This window comes from Crocuta crocuta, unplaced genomic scaffold (genome assembly GCF_008692635.1).
Source record: "Crocuta crocuta isolate KB4526 unplaced genomic scaffold, BGI_CrCroc_1.0 scaffold64, whole genome shotgun sequence".
Lineage (NCBI taxonomy): Eukaryota > Metazoa > Chordata > Mammalia > Carnivora > Hyaenidae > Crocuta > Crocuta crocuta.
In genome coordinates this window covers 7,426,118-7,444,421 of record NW_027530640.1, presented here as the reverse complement: position 1 = coordinate 7,444,421, position 18,304 = coordinate 7,426,118, and the positions used below count along the sequence as shown (strand labels likewise).

Sequence of the window (18,304 nt, the reverse complement as noted above, 5' to 3'; positions counted from 1 at the left end):
CCGCAGGCTGACGGAGACGTTACTGGAGCTGATGATTCAACTTCCTGCCTTTTGAGAGCACCCAGACCACAGAGGTTTTCTTGCTTGGAGGAGGGGGGCATCTCCCTGCTTTGGGCCAGGCAGAGCGGGTCAAGTCTCTGCCACAAACCACAGAGACTAGGTGGTGCATGGGGCAGGCCCTAGGGGGCCATGCTAGAAGGCTGGCTGGTGCCTCCTGAAGCCTGTCTCCTCTTTGGGTTAATGATTACCACCTAGGGTGACAAACTATCCTGTTTTTTTTTGTTTTGTTTTTTTTAACCTGCCCTAGTGTTAGCACCAAAAACTCCACATCCTGGGAAGCCCCTCAGCACTGGGCAAACCAGAACAGTTGGTTACTTTATTACTACCCGTATTTCAGGAGGACACAACTTCCACTTCAGTGATGCTGGGAGCATGGGCCCCAGGACAGCACATTCTAGAACAGGGAATTGGCAGACTATGGTCTGAGGGCCTGATCTGGCCCTGTGCCTCTTTTTGAACAGCCCATGAACTAAGAATAGTTCTTATGTTTTTTAATGGTTGAAAACAAAATTAAAGAAGAATATTTCATAACACGTGGAAATTACATGAAAGTCAAATTTCCGTGTTCACAAACCAAGGAACACAGCCCTGCCTATTCACTTACATATCGTCTCTTGCTTTCATATTACAAGGCAGAGTTGAGGAGCTGTGATGGAGACTGTATGGAGCCACAGACTGCCTCAAAGTCTCAAGTATTTACTGTTTGACCCTTGACGCAAACAGTTTGTTGAACCCTGTTCCAGAGGCAGAGGTGGGGATGCTTGAGCTGCAACAGGTGTGGGTGTGTGGTGAGGGGGCAGTGATGCTTCTGTGAAGAAATTCAGAGCTAGAGGAGAAAGAGTATAGAGCAGGCTTGATAGCACAGCACTAATCCAGGATTTATTGGATTAGCTGTGAGGTAGGGACAAGGTACTGAGTTTCTCTAAGACTCAGTTTGCCCCTTTGTACAGTGCAGTGAAGGTAAGTAGGCTCTGCTTCTCTCTGACTTCAGTGCCTAGTCCTCTAAGCTGACAGTCCTCTCCAATGACTCAGGCACTCCAGGGACTTCTGTATGGCCTAGGGCAGGTACTGCTTCCTCTGGGCCCAGCCCACTTATTTGGCTTTAAGGTAGACCCAGATCCTATTCCCAGGACTGGAAAGTCCATCCTAATAAATGTTTCAACAAAGCTTAGGAAGCATCTACTGTGTGAAAGGTACTTTTAGGGGTCCTAACACTGGAATGGTCCAAGGAGCCCCTCTTTCCCTTTCATCTAGTCATTTGAGGTGGGGAGCTCTCCTCCTAAAGAGAAGGTGCAATAGAGCAATTGGCTTCATGACCCCTCTTCTTAGATGAACACACTAGAAACCTCTCAAGTGCCAGGTCATGTACTATGTGCTATTGAGCTGAGCCAGCAGGCAGTTGACAATCTGGAAGAGCTTGAACAATGTGGAAAGACTCTAGTGAAATTGGACCCAATGCCAAGTCTAAAGTGGGCCACAACTTGATCCCTCTGCCCCTTCCCTGCTTTAGCCCTATAACAAGATGCACTCCCTTTTTCTTTATCAGAGGGCTGAGAAAGGAATTTATCTGAGTAGCACAGGTTCGTAGAAGGCTTGCAGGGGGCTGACCTCAGTGTGGACCTTCATGAGCCCCAGGTAAGCACCTGTAGTGGTCTATCTGGTCTTTTCTGGAGGCCTGTGTGCCCTCAGAGCCTCTCAGCCCACTCCTGGGTATTGTCGTCCCACGAGGCCACCTTCTTCTTCTTTGTGCCTGTCCCCACAGTTCTGGTGGCTGACCTTAGTGCATAGGACATCTAGAATCCAAATAACTAAGGATCAGGAGAGGGTACTACAGAAAGAGATGCTCAATTTCCAGGCTTTCTGAAATTTCGGTTGGTGTTAATTAGGTCAGAGGGATTATTTATCTTTTTTAAAGAAACATTTTAATTGAAGTCTAATATACTTGGAGAAAAGTGTACAGTTCATAAGTGCATATCTCCCATGAACACATCTCTGTAACTATTACCTATGTGACCAAAAACAGGGTATTACCAGCCCCCAAACCCCCCCTAGAGCCCTCTGTAAGTTACTGACCCTAGGGGTAACCACTATGGTATCCTCTGTCACCATAGATTAGTTTTGCCTTTTTTTGAAAACTTACGTAAATGGAATCATATAGTATGTGCTATTTTTATGTCTAGTTTCTCTTGCTCCGTGAGATTCACCCATGTTATTGACTATGAAACAGTTTGCTCAGTATCATTGCTATTCTCTGCTTTATGAATATACCATCACTGATTTATCGATACCATTGTTAATGGAAATTTGGGTTGTTTCCAGCAATAGTACATATCTTTTGGGACATGTATGTATCCTTTTTGCTGGGAAAATGTACCTAGTGGAATTGTTGGGCCATCAGACACGCCTAGGTTTAGCTTTAAAACATACTTATTTGCTGATAGTTTTCAAAGGACTTTTTAAAAGCTCAGGCTGAAACTTCAGGCAGATGTTTCTTTTCTTTTTTTCTTTTTTAATATTTTATTTATTTTTGAGAGAGAGATAGAGACAGCATGAGCAGGGGAGGATCAGAGAGAGAGGGAGGCACAGAATCTGATACAGGCTCCAGGCTCTGAGCTAGCTGTCAGCACAGAGCCCGATGCGGGGCTGGAACCCACGAACCATGAGATCATGACCTGAGCCAAAGTCGGATGCTCAACCGACTGAGCCACCAAGGCGCCCCACAGGCAGATGTTTCTAAAACTACTTATATTGCTGGGAAAAAGCAATGTCTCAACCCATCTCTCAGGCTGCAAATACTTGCCAGCCCAATTCTAAAAATGGTTCACAAATGACCCATGGGTTATACTCCCAGCCTGCTAACAATTGTGCTGCATGGGCTTATGGGGGACACTGGGGCCCACAGGACACGTGCAATACCAGATCCTTGGCCTACATACCATAGAGTCCTGTTTAGGCATCCATGGGACCTACAGTTTCAGGACTTCAAATCGAAACTTGGGGTCTGACAACTAGGCAGCATATTTGAAGCTGGTACCAACTTATGAAACCTGCTTTTCTGACTGTGGACAAGAGCAGTGAGGCTCAGGCATCCCAGCGTTGTCACACAGTGCCATAAGTACAGCAGATCATATGTGCCTGAGCATATGTACCAGGGCTGATCTACCTGTGAAACTGACCTAGCAGCTCAGGGCTGCTACAGGCTGTTCTCAGAGGCTCATAGGGACGGTCCTCATCTGATGCCTTTCTGAGCAGCTTCTAGTTCATGGGACCCTGATTCCTTGCCATTGGCAACACCTGCAAGGAGAGTTTCTCAGGTAGATTCTACCCTCATCTTGCTCTCCTTGGCCCAGATTTTCAGTCTTAGAAGGGACAGAGCTCACTGCATCTCTGCAAGAGACCCCGCTTGGTATCTTATTTGGGAAACAGAGAGGCTTCTTTAAGGCTTGAGTGATGCTCTCCATCACTTTGAAGGAGTTCTCATTAAGAGCAAACTATGGTTAGCTTACTGGTCATTGCAGGAAATAATGAAGGCAGTACTCACAGCCCCCTCAAGAGAAGCAGGTTGTGAGGAGGTGTGAGAGAGAACCCTAGAGATATCCTGGAGAAGACCTGGGCCAGTTTGGTTATTACCCTGATGCCAGAAAGAACTTTGTCATGGGCCTAGGCTGGGTTTGTTAGTTCTCTATGGACAATGTGTGTGCTTGACTAAGTATCCTACCAACCATTCCATCAGTCATGTGATCAGGTTGTTTCCAGGCCATACATCCCCATACTGGCTTCTGTGAACTTACTGCTGAGATGTGGAGAGGTTGGGGACGGTTCTAGGGTCCCCTCATTCAGAGACCTGGCCTCTAGGTCAATGCTGAGTCCCCCAGGCTGTTGCTCAGTTGTCTCCCCATGTTCCCACCTATAAAATGGGATAATTTTGACCCTTATCATGGGGCTCTGAAGAATGGTACCAGAGAGAAGCCCCCTGGTGATTTCATTGTGGACTTTCCAAAGAAGTTGGCTGAGGCTGATGCTGTGGCAGGGTGTATGTGGGAGAACCAATCAGAATTCTATTAGCTTCAAGTGATATGAAACTCACCCAAACTGGCTTAAGCAAAAGAGAACTATTTGGATTGGTTGGATTACATAATGGAAAAGTTCAGGGGCTTCAGGCACACCTTGATCCAGGGGCTCAACTATGTCAACCAAACCTGGGCATTCTTCATTTCTGCTTTCTTAAGGATTGGCCCTTTTCTTTTCTTTTTTTTTAATTATTATTTTTTTTAATTTTTAGGGTTTTTTTTACAAATAGTTTATTGTCAAGGATTGGCCCTTTTCTTAAGCTGTAGTGACAAGACAGCTTCCAGCAGCTCCAAGCTAATACCCTCACGTCTCCAAGTCCAGATGAAAGGACAACATCTTTTCCTAGAATACTCAAATACTTAGTACTGGCTCTGATTGGGCCTCATGGCTTGGCTTGCATCCCATGCCCAGCCCTAAACCCACTGTTGTGCAACTCTGCACAGGGCGTAATGCACTGTGCAACTCTGATTGGCCTGGCCTGGTTCACATGTGACTCTCAAGCCAGGGAATTACTCCACCTGAAGCACATGAGCTGAAAATGATAAGAGGAGTAGTTTCTTGGATGAAAATTGGGTTGCTATTCCCAGAAGAGGAGAGAAAGTTACTAAGCAGGGAAACTACAACAGTTCTCAACAGGGACCTCCCCTGCCTAGAACAGGAGTCCTCTGGCCCATGCCTCTTACTCCCTGATTGTGCTGTGCTTTGAGGGCAGGGATCATAACTATCTCCCCTCTGTATCTGCAGAAATATTAATAGAATGAATAATAATCTTGGGTAGGTATGTTGAGCTTGATACCTTTTCAAACCTCTTTTAACATCTACCCTCTTATTTGATTCTTTGTTGTTCTTTTTGGCTACCCAGGATCTGAACCCTCTTCCTGTGATGGGGAATTCCCCTCATTCTGAGGCAAAGCCCACTTCCCACTATAGAGTCTAAAAGCACCATGTGTATACTTTTCCCAGCCTCCCTGTGGTTGGGAGAAGGCCCATGACCAAGGCTCTGCCAATTAGACATGCAGCCTCCAGACAGTGACCCAGGAGCTAGGGGCCCAAAGAAGCAGGGATCACAGAGGGTTCTCCTTGGTGGTTACTGTGGGTGCAGCTGGCCAGTGTTCCTAGGGTGGTGGAGACGGTGACAGCACAGAGCATGGGCAGGATACAGCAGCCCATCCTGCAGGGTCTAGTGCATGATGGTGGTGGCAACAGTGAGAACAATGATGTCCTGACTGAGCCAGTTTTCAGTATGATCTGGGGCCCTGTTCATGTTTGTGTTGTCTGTGGGGTGCTTTTCTGCAGAAATTCTCAGAGCTCCTCAATATTATTTTTCTGCTTAAATCAATTTAGCTTAAGTCAATTAAGTCAGTCTGCTTAGGCTTGGGGTCAATTTCTGTTGCTTGTAGTTAGAAACTCTGACTTATAATCCTGGAGACAAACCCACTGGATAATTCCCTTTTTTCAGATGGATAAAATAAAGCTTAGCGTCTGGCCGAAGTTCATGCAATGAGACAGCCTGTGAGTCGAGACCAGAACCCTGGACTAGGTGGGACAGTCCTACAGCTAGCAGGTGGGAGCCCAGGCAAGGAAGAACTTTCTCACAAGTAGAGCTGCCTCACCAGAGAGTAAGGCCCTTGTTACTGGAGGTGTGCAAGCAGACCTCAGGACACTTAAGGGAGAGGCCAAGCGAAGGGTGGCCTCCAGTTCCCTTCTTCCTCATGGATTGTACATATTATCATCTGCCCGACCTAGAGTGAGAGCTCTTGTTGAACACAAAGGTGTTAAAGAGGAAAACACAGTTCCTGGTGCCACAACTCCAAACACCCACCCTCTCTTGCGAGCCGGCCTAGCCATGGCCCAAAGCACGACCACCACTAGTCTTGGGTCCCAGAGCAAAGTCATGGTGTTTACTGGCCTCCGTCACTTTAATGAAAAAGCCCCTGCACCAAACAAATACAAGCACAGACATTTGTAACTAATTATGGTAGTGCTGATCAGTCAAATTTCATTGCAAATTGCATGTTGCAATGGATAGTGGGCAAGTCAAGAATAAACTGGTTGTCTGGAAAAGTGACACGGGCACACAGGACTAGATTAATAATTCAGTTTAGACTCAGTCAGAGTCTCTGAGGAAGAGGAAAAAGCAGATTAGCCTTGCCCTAAGATTGCTTGTTTACCCAGTACTTCTTGCCAATGTGCCTGGCTTCTAAGGGAAGCTGATCCTCCTTTAGAGTCCTCCCACTTCGGGAGACCACAGGGCGTTGAGTATTCCAGCCTTTAATTCCTGGTTTGCAAAATTGCAGCCCTGAGTGGTATGGGGAGGGGAAAACTGCCCTTCATCCCAGCTGCTGCTGAGAAGCCTACTCAGGAAGCTTCTTGGGGGACAGACATCTCCTGCTGCAATGAACCACACTCTTGGCCTCCCATTGGTGGGTACTGGGCTTCGGGGATGTAATCTACCTTGAGAACCCAGGTGGATTTCCCAGCTCAGGTATGGCTCCAGAGGGGTGAGCCCTGAGAAGGTGGGAAAGAAGGGGGGGTAGGAGTGGGTGGGTGGCTGTGGTTCAGCCTCAGGGTTCTGCCTAGAGACAATATAAACTGGATATTCAGAGAAAGGCTTAGGCCAGGGATATAAATTTGCAAGTTGTCAGCAACAGAATGTTATTTAAATCCAGGACCCTGGAGGAGATTATCAAGGGAGTGCGTCTTCACGCACTCAGATTAAATGAGGTCTAAGAACTGAGCCTTGGAGATGAGGAAGGGTCAGCAAAGGAGACAGAAGATGAGCAACCAGAGAGGTAGGAGGGAAACCAGGAGAGGGTGATGATGGTCCAGGTGGCACAAAGGGAGACATGAACTCTTACAGGCTACCGAGAAGCAAGCAAGGTGAAGCCTGATTTGAGAGCACGGTGAGTACCTGAGAAACACAGCTTTGCTGTACTGGTGGGGGCTAAAGACTGATGGGAGAAAGCAAGCAGGGAAAGGACTTGAGACAGCAAGAAGAATCCATGCCTTTTAGGAGTTAGGCCATAAAGAGGAGCAGAAAAGTTGGGTGAGAGTTTGAGGGGGAATATAAGGCCAAGAGGAGATTTTTCTTTAAGATGGAAAAATCACAGTATTTTTGTGTACTGATGGGAATAATCCTGGAGACAGGGGAATTTTGATGACGTAGGTGAGAAAAGGGATAAATGTTGGAGTGAAGTCCTTGTGTAGACAGGTGGAGATAGCATCTGGTGCACAAAAAAGGGGCCTGTCCTTAAATAGGAGCATGGACAGTTCACCCATATTAGCAAAATGAAAACCAGAGTTGATGAGCACAGATGCAAGTGGGTGGGGGAAGTAGTGGTGGAGCCCGTGGAACTTCTCTGGTGAGGGCTTCTATTTTCTTAGCAAGCTAGGAACAGGTTGTCAGCTGAGAGTGAGGTGGAAGAGGAGGTGTGAGGCAGTCGGCTGAGAGAGAGGGTGTAAGTGCCCTTGGGGGTGTAGTACAAGTTCTGGGCAGCCTGTAGGTCTCACTGAGGGACGCTTGTGCTCATTAATTCAAAGTGAAGACTGGTCAGCCCATTCTGGGTTTTTCTTTAGTCTCGGGCAGCCTGTGGATGCAGGTGTAGGGTAGATAGAGGATTGAGTTTAACCAGGGCTGTGGTTTTGCCAGGTGACCATTCTGCAGGGAGGGGCGAGAGAGAGAGTATGGCACCGGACCATGGACTCTAAGCTGGGTAAGGAGGGAAGGGGGACCTGAGGAGGTAAGGGACCATGAACATTTTCTTGGATCAGTAGGCTCCAAGATGAGCTGTTGGACTGGGGGCAGTAGAAGGAGTGAGCTAGAGAGAGAGGTACTGTTTACTGAGGGGGGACACAGATCACCCAGTCAGTGAAGGGACTGTACTGACAGATAACCACCAGTTGAAAGTCTGGCTGCCGGAGCAAGAGGCTGAGGTACTACGGAAGCCAAGATTGTGAAGAGGAGGCCAAGGGGCTGAGGAACTGGTTCATTTACATGAATGCAGAAATTAAAAACTAAGGCAGAGTGTCCCTGGAGAGGGGAGGTGGGGAACTGTGAGCCAGGAACTAAAATCTTCAAATAACGAGGGGGAGAGACCAAGGGGGCCTGTCAATGGCTGTCAAAAGTGGGGGGGACGCGTGGTCTTGTCTGATGACATGGCTTCCAGACATAGGTGTTTCCAAGGAGGAGGGCAAACTGTGACTCTGAGGAGCAAAATGGTCATCCCCTGTCCCAAACCCAGGGACACAAGGACCACAAGCCAGGAAAGAGCCACCACCTGAGAGGCTGAAGGGGAAGTAGTGTTCTTACAGGAGAGGTAGTTTTCCATTAAGGCAAGAAAGCAAAGAGGACATTCTGAAATGAGGTTGAGGATATGGGGGAATTTACTGACGCCAGATCATGAGTTTCAGAGACCAGTGAAAGGATTTCTAGACATGGGGTAGGGTGGGCAATGAGGTCAGAAAAGGGTAATGCAGAGGCACATGAGTCTGAGCGTCCTGAGTGAGGGATGCCCTCAGAATTCTGGACCTCTTGTGGGACTGGTATGAACGGGGATAAACGGGCCGTTGAGAGCAGTCCTGAGAGGCCCAAGGCAGATGGTGGTGGCCAGGCTGGGTTTGTTGGGAGGTGAGAGGAGAGAGCACCTGTCAGGAGCCCTCTTCACTCCTCTGATGGTGGTCTGGAGGTTTGAGGAGGAGCAGTTTTCCCAGAGCAGGTAGAGCCTTGGGCTCTCTCTTTATTCCTACTTAGAAATATTACTCAAAACCCTCTTCATAGAACTGAAAAATAAAACTACAGACATATCAATGAAAGAGAATTACCCAGAAATAGACTCTTATATATGGCATAATAAATCAGTATATAATAAAGTTTGTCCTCAAAACAGTAGAGATAAAAAGCATGATTTCCCCTACTCCCCCCCAGGGACAAGTCATTAACTATTTGAGAAAAAATAAATCCACATCTTTACCTTAAATCTTACACTAAATGAATTCAAGTGACCTAAGAAACTAGTGTAAAAAATGTGATATTAGTGTAAAGATAGAAATAGACGCACACAGGGGCACCTGGGTGGCTCAATCGGTTAAGCAACTGACTTCGACTCAGGTCATGATCCTCCAGTTTGTGGGTTCAAGCCCCACATCAGGTTCTCTGCTGACAGCTCAGAGCCTGGAGCCTGTTTCAGATTCTGTGTTTCCCCCCTCTCTGCCCCTCCCCTACTTGCGCTCTGTTTCTCTCTGTCTCAAAAATAAACATTAAAAAAAAAAAGAATAGACCCACACAGACATGATCAATTGATTTTCAACAAATAGTACCAAGGTTGGGGAGCCTCAGTGGCTCGGAGACAGTTGAGCAACCGACTCTTGATCTTGGCTCAGGTGATGATCTCACAGTTCATGAGTTTGAGGCCTGCATTGGGCTCTATGCTGATGGCATGGAACCTGCCTGAGATTCTGTCTCTCTTTCTCTCTGCCCTTCCCCCCACGGTGTTCTGTCCCTCTCTCTCCCTTTTAAAATAAGTAAATAAACCTAAAAAAAAACCCCCACAAAAACCCCAAATAGTACCAAGGCAACTCAATGGGGAACAATCTTTCCAACAAATGGTGCTGGGACTATTGGCTAGCCATGTGTAAAATTCATACCACACACATATAGCATTTATACCATATACAAAAATAATATGATATGGATTATAGGCCTATATGTAGAGCCATATCCAAATTATATATACAAATATTATACAAAATGATATACAACCCAATTTAAAAATAGACAAAAGACTTGAATTGAAGAAGACTTTACCAAAGAAGTTATTTAGATAACAAATAACACAAGATGCTCACTATCATTTGTCATTAGGAAAATACAAATGAAAACTACGCACCCACTAGAAGGACCAGAATTTAACAAGACCGACCAAATCAAGTGCTGCTGGCAAGGATAGGAACCGTGGCTGCCTTGGGATGGATGGATCACGAAAGTGCCATGAGGAAACACTGGGAAATTACTAGTATGTTTTATGAGCAAAGCCGAGTTTAACCTTTAGTTAAACCTTCAGTTGCTCAGTTGATAGACATTTCAGTTGTTGCCGGTTTGGGCTTATGGCTGACGCAAAGATGTGTCACCCAGATCCTTCCTCAAGGAAGGATTTGCTGTCCAGTTGCAGAGAGTGTGATAAGCAGAAACCTGCAGCTGGTAGTTTATTCAGGGTCTGCCTGAGCTGCAGAGGGCTGCCTTGCCCCCTTCTCAGAGCAGCTTGCATCCAGTGACTGAACAAAGCAGGGATATAGAGGCTGGGCCATTTTAATCCAATCTGGGACAATCCAGATGCACAGTATTTGCTCCAGAGTTCCCTGCCAACTTGGCTTAGACGTCAATGAATGTGCATCACAGTTGGACTTCTTCTGTTCAATCCTGCTTCCTCTCCCTTCCTCTCATTGATGTTGATCCCTAATGTCCGTCATAAATATCTTGCGCTCCAAACTCCATCTCAGCATCTGTTTCCTGGGAACCAGATTTATGACAGGACTATGACAAACTGAGCTCCTATGACCATTCTTGTCCATGTTTCCTGTCCTATTAACACTCTTTTCTGTAGGATATTTGCCTGGGAATGGAATTGCTGGCTCGTAGCGCATGTTATTTTCAGCTTACTTGGATAATGCAGAACTGTTTTCCAAAATGGTTGTACATCTTTACGTAAATTTATATAGATGAATGTTTTTGCTAATATTTGGTATTATGACTTTTTAAAAATTTTAGTCAATTTGGTAAGTGTGTAGTGATACCTTACCAAAGTGTGATTTTGACTGACATCTGCCTGGTTACCAAAAAAGTTGAACAGTTTTATGTTACTGGCCTTTGGGGTTCTTGTTTTCAAACTGCCTATCTTTTGCCCATTTTCCTTTTCCCCAAGTTATTTTTTTTTTTATTATTTACTTATTTATTTTAAAACCACTTTATTAAGGTATGGTTGACATATAAAATGCTATATATATTTAATGTATACAGCTTGATAAGTTTGTACTGCGCATTCTTCTACTGGGTTGTCTTCTGATATTATTTCTCATGAGTCCTGTATATATTCTGGATAAAAGCCTTTTGATAGTTTTATTTGTTATTATTATCTTCTGCTACTCTGTAGATTGCCTTTTCACTCTCTTAGTGTTGTCTTTGATGAATATAATTTCTTCATTTTATCCATCTTTCCTTTGTAGTACTGCTTTTTGTGTTTTGGTTTTTTTATTAAAAATTTTTTAATGTTGGGGCGCCTGGGTGGCTTAGTCGGTTAAGCGTCTGACTTTCGCTTAGGTCATGATCTCGCGGTTCGTGGGTTCGAGCCCCGCGTCGGGCTCTGTGCTGACTGCCAGCTCAGAGCCTGGAGCCTGTTTCAGAGTCTGTGACTCCCTCTCTCTCTGACCCTCCCCTGCTCATGCTGTTTCTCTCTCTCTCTCTCCTAGAAATAAATTAAAAAAAAATTTTTTTTTAATGTTTATTTATTTTTGAGAGAGAGAGGGAGGGAGAGAGACTGTGAGTGGGGGAAGGGCAGAGAGCGAGGGAGACACAGAATTCAAAGCAGGCTCCAGGCTCTGAGATATTAGCACAGGGCCCGATGCGGGACTTGAACTCACAAAAACCACAAGATCATGACCTGAGCTGAACTTGAACGCTCAACCAACTGAGCCACCTGGGTGCCCCTTTCTGTGTTTTGTTTAAGTCCATTTCCTTTTCCAAGATTATGAAGATATTCTTCTACATTTTTATTATTTTTCTACATTATTATTATTAATGTTTATTTATTTATCCTGAGAGAGAGAGTGCATGCACACATGTGTGGGAGAGGGACAAAGGGAGAGAGAGAATCCCAAGCAGGGTTCATGATGTCAGCGCAGAGCCCAATGTGGGGCTTGATCTCGAACCATGAAATCATGACCTGAGCCAAAATCTGGAGTCAGACTCTTAACTGACTGAGTCACCCGGTTGTCCACCTACATTATTATTTTAAAACTTTACAATTTTTCCTTTTCTGTTTAGGTCCATATACACCTGAAGTTGATTTTGGTGTATGTGTAAAGTAGGTTTTCAATTTCATTATTTTCTTATATAGATACCGGTTGTTCCAGCCAAGTTTATTAAGAGTCTGTCTTTCTGCCAATGCTACACCATGCCACTTCTGTCAAAAACCAAGCATCTATATGTGTGCAACTTGGTTTCTGTAATCTCATCTCTATTCCAATGAACTGTCTATCCCCAAATCCATGCCACTCTCCTAATTACTAAGGCTTTATGGTAATCTGATATAGTAACAGCAATTCCTCTAACCTTGTTCTTCCTCTAGAGTGACTTAGCTATTCTTGGCCTTCTGCATATCCACATAAATTTTGGAATCATTTTGTCAAGTTCCACAAAAAATCCTCATGAGTTTTTATAGAAATAAAATTGAATCTATAGATCACTTTGGGAAGAAGTGATGATCTTTGTAATATTTTAGTTTTCCAATCCATGAATACTATAGCTCTATTTATTGAGATCTTTAATTTCTGTCAATAATGCTTTACATGTTTCTGCATTGGAGACTTATTCAAATTTTATTAGCTTTATTCCCAGTGATTTGTCATTTTAAAATGATATTATAAATGCTATCCTTTGAAAATATAATTTTCTTTTTGTTGATGTTAAATATATTGGTTTGCAATATTTACTTTTTTTTAAGTCCAAGAAACTTGCTGGGCTTTCTTAATAATTCTAATTACCTATAGAGCATTTAAAAAACTTCCTCTGTACACTATCAAAACATCTATAAATAAAGGAAATTTTGTTTCTTCCTTTTCCAATCCTTATTCCTATTCTTTCCTCACTGTGCTGGCTAGAATCTCCAGTATAATGTGGAATAAAAGTGGTGGTAATGGATATCTTTGTTTTGTTCCAATTTTCAAAGGGAAAATTTCCAATGTTTTACCACTAAGTATGATGCTTGCATTAGTTATTTCTTAAAAGACAGCCTTTTTAAAATTAAGGAAGTTTCTTTCCAGTTCCAGTTAGGCTCAAGTTTGTTTTTCTCCTCCATTATTTATCCATCTGATTCAATGGATGTTGCATTTTATAAAATGCTTTTTCTGCATCCATTGAGATAACTAGAAGATTTTTCTTCTTTAATCTATTACTGTGATAAATTACACTGACTGGTTTTTTAAAGTTAAACAAAGCTCGAACTTCTAGGATAATTATAATTTGGTCATATGCACTATCCTTTTTATATGATGATAAATTTTGTTTAACCTAAAGTTTATTTATTTTGAGAGAGAGAGAGAGAGAGAGAGAAAGGGAGAGAATGGGTGGAAAGGGGCAGAGAGAGAATCCCAAGTAGGCTCCACGCTGTCAGTGCAGAGCTAAACAGGGGGCTCTAAATCACAACCCTGAGATCATGACCTGAACTGAAATCAAGAGTCAGATGCTTAACCAACTGAGCCACCCAGGCACCCCAACAAATTTTAATAATACTTTGTTTAGGGTTTTTATATGTATAATCATAAACAAGATTGGCCTCTAATTTTCCTATATTGACCCTGTTAGATTTGGGGGGCAGGGTCGTATTAGTTCCTTGAAATAAGTTGAGGAGGATAACTGGTTTTTTGAGAGTAGAAACTTCTGAACTTCTGAAAGTTTGTATATGAATGGTGTTTTCTATCTGGAAAAAATAAATCTTTGTGGGAAGATTTTAAATTACTGATAGAATCTCTTTAATAAAACATAAAATATAAAATATTTAGGAATAAATATAATCAAGGAAGTATAAGACTTATATACTGAAATTATAATGCATTTTTGAGAGAAATTAAGGGGAAAAAAGAAATTAAAGAAGACCTAAATAAGTGGAGTAGATATCCTGTGTTAATGAATCAGAAGACAATATTGTTGAAATGGTAACCTACAGATTCAATGCAATCCCCACCAGATTCCAATGGTTTCCTTGCCGAAACTGACAAGCTGATCCTATATCATGTAGAAAATGCGACGGACCGAGGACAACCAAAGCAATCTGAGTAAAACCCACAAAGTTGGAGGCCTCACACGCCTTGCTTTCAAAACTTACTGCAAAGCTGCAGTAATCAAGACTATGTGATATTGGCATAAGGAATAAACACACAGATAATAGAATAAAAGTGAAAATTCAGAAATAAACTCTTGCATTTAAAGTCAATTCATTTTTGACAAAGGCATCAAGACAATTTAATGGGCTAAAAGAAAAACAGTGCTAGAATGACTGAATGTTCATGTGCAGAAGAATGCAGTTGGATCCCTACCTCACATCATATCTAAAAATTAACTCAAAACAGATCAAAGACACAAATGTAAGACATAAAACTCAAACTCTTAAAAGAAAACATGGGTCTAAATATTTATTACTTGGACCAAGCAATCATTTCTTAGATATGAAACCAAAAGCTCAGGCAACAAAAGAAAGAGATAAGCTGGACTTCATCAAAATTAAAAATTTTGTGCTACAGAGAGCATCATTAAGAAAGTATCAAGACAAATCTAGATGATGGTGGAAAATTTTTACAAGTCATATATCTGAAAAGGGACTTTTATCTAGAATATAGAAAGAACTCTTACAACTCAAAAGTGGAAAGACAAATGCTCAATTTAAAAATGGGCAAAGGATCTAAATATATACAAATTGCCAATAAGCACATGAAAACATGCTCACCATTATTAGTCATCAGGGAAAAGCAAACGAAACCATAGTCTGATACTACATCATACATAACACTAAAATGGCTATAATTAAACAGATAATAACAAATGTTGGCGTGTGGAGAAATTGGAACCCTTATACACTGCCGGTAGAAATGTAAAATAGTGCAACTGCTTTGGAAAACAATCTGACAGTTCCCCTAAAGATTAAACATAGAGTTACCATATGATACAGAAATTTTACTCCTAGGGATATCCCAAGAAAAAGGAAAACATATATCTATATAAAAATTTGTACACAAATGTCCATAATAGCATTATTCATAATATTCCAAAAGTAGAAACAACCCAAGAGTCCATGAACTGATAAATGGATAAACCAGATGAAGTATATCTGTACAATGGAACATTATCCAGGCATAAAAAGGGAAGAAATTCTAAAACATGCTACAGCATGGATAAATCATGAAAACATTACATAAATGAAAGAAGCTAGTGACAAAAGACCACATATTGTGTGATTCCACTTAAACGAAATATCTAGAATAGGCAAATCCATAAAGACAGAATATAGGGGCACCTGGCTGGCTCAGTCTATTGAGCATGTGCCTCTTGATCTTGGAGTTGTTAGTTTGAGCCCCATGTTGGGCGTAGAACTTATTTAATAATAATAATAAAAAAAGGACAGCAGGTAGATTAGTGGTTATCTAATGCATTGGAGGTGGGGTGTAGGGGAAAAGTGAAATGACTCCTAATTGGTATAATTTTTTGAGGAGAAGGGAAATGAAATGCCCTAAAAGTGATTACGGTGATCACCGTAATCTCTGTAAATATACTGAAAACTACTGAATTCTATACCTTAAATAGATGAATTGTATGATATGTGAGTCATAGGTCAATCAAGTTATTTGTTTAAAAAAATCAAAGGCACCTACCTGGCTTAGTCGATGGGGCATGTGACTCTTGATCTCGGGGTTATGAGTTTGAGCTCCACATTGGGAATAGAGATTACTAAAATGAAAAATAAATAGAAATAAATACATTTCAATGGATCTGAGAATCAGGAGGATTCTGATGACCTCCAGCCAGCCAAAGGCATTTCAGTGTACTGGAAAGTGGCAGGATGGGGAGTGATGTGAGCAAGGAAGAAAAGAAAATACAGGGAAAAGACTTGGGAGGCTTATCTGGCCATGAAGGCAGAAGTGAGGCTTGATGGAAGAGAGGGCTCGGGAGTCTGTATTCTGTAGACTCACATAACACACACTACATTCCTCAGCCTGAGATCCAGCTCATCAAAGAAGTTGGTGAAGCTGATTCTGTGGGCCTTTCCAGCCTTCTCTCCTGATGCTGGCCAGACCGGCCAGGCCAGTCCTCTCTTCCTATACCACTAAAACTTAGCCACCTGGAAAGGCTTACCACACCCTGCCTCATCTTGGAGCTGTTCCTGAGAGGTGCCATCTCCCACTGACCTTTCCTTTCTCAGCCTACTTTCACACTGCATACAAGGTGTCATCACCATATTGTATCTTCCATGACCAGGTATTCCAGATTCACCGATGCTGTCTGTGCTGGTGACTTGATCCGGGGAGTAGAATATTGCCTAGAGCCTGCAACCCAGAACCTTGAGCCTGCCAAACTCATTCATAAAACATTTCTCTTATGATCATCACCCCACGCCTGGCTTCTATAGGCTGGCTTCTCTTTGAAGAGATGGTCATTGAAGCTGGGTTTCTAGGAAGCCATGGTTTCTAGGAAAGCCCACATGTGCCCACCCATTCCACATGGGCCAGAGTCAGCAAGAAAGACATATTTCTTAAGCCTTGGGTCCCAGTATTTTCAGAAGAGCACAAATCTCATGAGGCTGGCCTTAAGGCGTGAGGGGGACTTCTCCATACCCTCCCCACTCTTTGACAAAAAATATGCTGTTAATTAGCATATGAAATAAAGGCTTTGATAAAGCCCAGTAAATGGTGTTTAGCTGTTTTGAGTGTTTCCCAAACATATTTGTCCTTGGGACCTTTTGTCCACCCCACCCACTATCATCCAGGAACACAGCACCCCAACAATAAAGTCCAGAACCTATAATTGGCAGTTGTGGCCCAGCCTACAAATTTCAATGGCTAACCTCTCTCCTCCCCCACCAGTACCCTTCTCTGTATCCTACATTTTCTCCTCTAAGGCACAGCCCACAGCTATCTTCACCTGCTGGGGTGCCAGTATCTCTGAGCCACCTGTTCCCTTAAACACACAGAGACCCCTCTCCCCACCTCATACCCACAGCTGGCTATTGCTTCCAACATTGAATATTCTTGAGTATGCCTGCCCTTTCCCGATCCTTCTATCCAGGTCATTCCTTCCTGCTCTCTGGGTTGCCCCTGTGAGGCCATCAGCATGAGATACCACACTTGGCAAGGGGCCAAGGGGCAGCACTGGGCCTTGAGGTATTCTCAGAACCGAGTCCCCTCTTTCAGCTTCTCTTTGCCATAGGGATTCTGCCCCAGATAGCAGAAAAGCAGGGTATGGGGCATGATCAGAGGTAGAAATGGGCATGGGGCCACAACCCAGTACCAGCTTTTCCCATGGGCAGGGATCAGAGGACTGTTCCTATGCCCAAGTCTGGCACTTGGTGAATGAACGATCAATGACAGTTCTTAGAAGCCCCACTCCTCCAGACCCCAGTCGGGGGCACATTCCCCATGAGGGAACTGGACACTGCCCAATACTCAACACATCCTGGCTGGAGCTGGCTGTGGGCTGGGCACCCCCGGGCCAGCCGGGCAGGGGGCGGGGTGTCCTGGAGAGCCGCGGATGGGCCTCACACCCAGGCTGGGCCAGGACACCCCGTCCTTGGCCGAGGCCCAAACCGGCTCTGTTTACAGAATCTGTCAGCTCTGTTCCCCCTCCCCCACCCGGCACTTCCCCTGGAGTCCTGGGGGCTGGGATGGCGGCAGGCGGGGCCTGAGGGAGACGCGCAGGCAGCCAAATCCCAGGCCGGCCCCTCAGGCCTCCTCCCCTTCTTGGCGCCTAAGGTCTATCTCCGCCGGTTCTCCGGTCTTCTGGTTTCCCCTTCAAAGCATCGGGTGGGAACGCGCCTTTTAAAAGAGAAATCTGCAGAAGACAACGCTTACTCCCAAGGAAAGTTTAGCTAATGGTGGAAAGATAGGCACTGAGCCGGCAGGCGCAGGGAGTTTTCTAGGCAACGGGTTTCTGGATACCTCCGGAGAGCCCGGAAGGAGGCTCTCTCTTTCCTTGGGACCCAAACTCATGGGCCCCTGGGAATTTTTCCAGAACTGCCAGAGGGCCTTGGCGCAAATTAGATGTAGCCCGACGGGCAGGCCGGGGGCTTTCGGGGGTAGCGACGTCTGGAGATAAGGCCAACGGCCGGACAGGCCACAGTGACTCAGCTGCCTAGGGCCGCAGGGAGGCTCCGCGGGCCCCCCAGGAGCCGGACGGGGCAGGCGGGGCCCGGGCTGC

The 18,304-nt window shown here is 44.3% G+C and overlaps 1 long non-coding RNA gene across 1 annotated transcript in view; it reads right to left on the bottom strand.

The window, feature by feature from the left end:
• Positions 1-10,034: 10,034 nt before the first annotated feature.
• Positions 10,035-18,304, bottom strand: part of LOC144235373 (uncharacterized) — an 8,621-nt gene continuing 351 nt past the window's right edge. Inside the window, exons 2-3 of the long non-coding RNA XR_013336189.1 lie at positions 15,766-15,841; positions 10,035-10,636 (exon numbers count right to left, since the gene is read on the bottom strand). This is a non-coding gene — a long non-coding RNA (uncharacterized LOC144235373). The remainder of the gene's footprint in view (positions 10,637-15,765; positions 15,842-18,304) is intronic.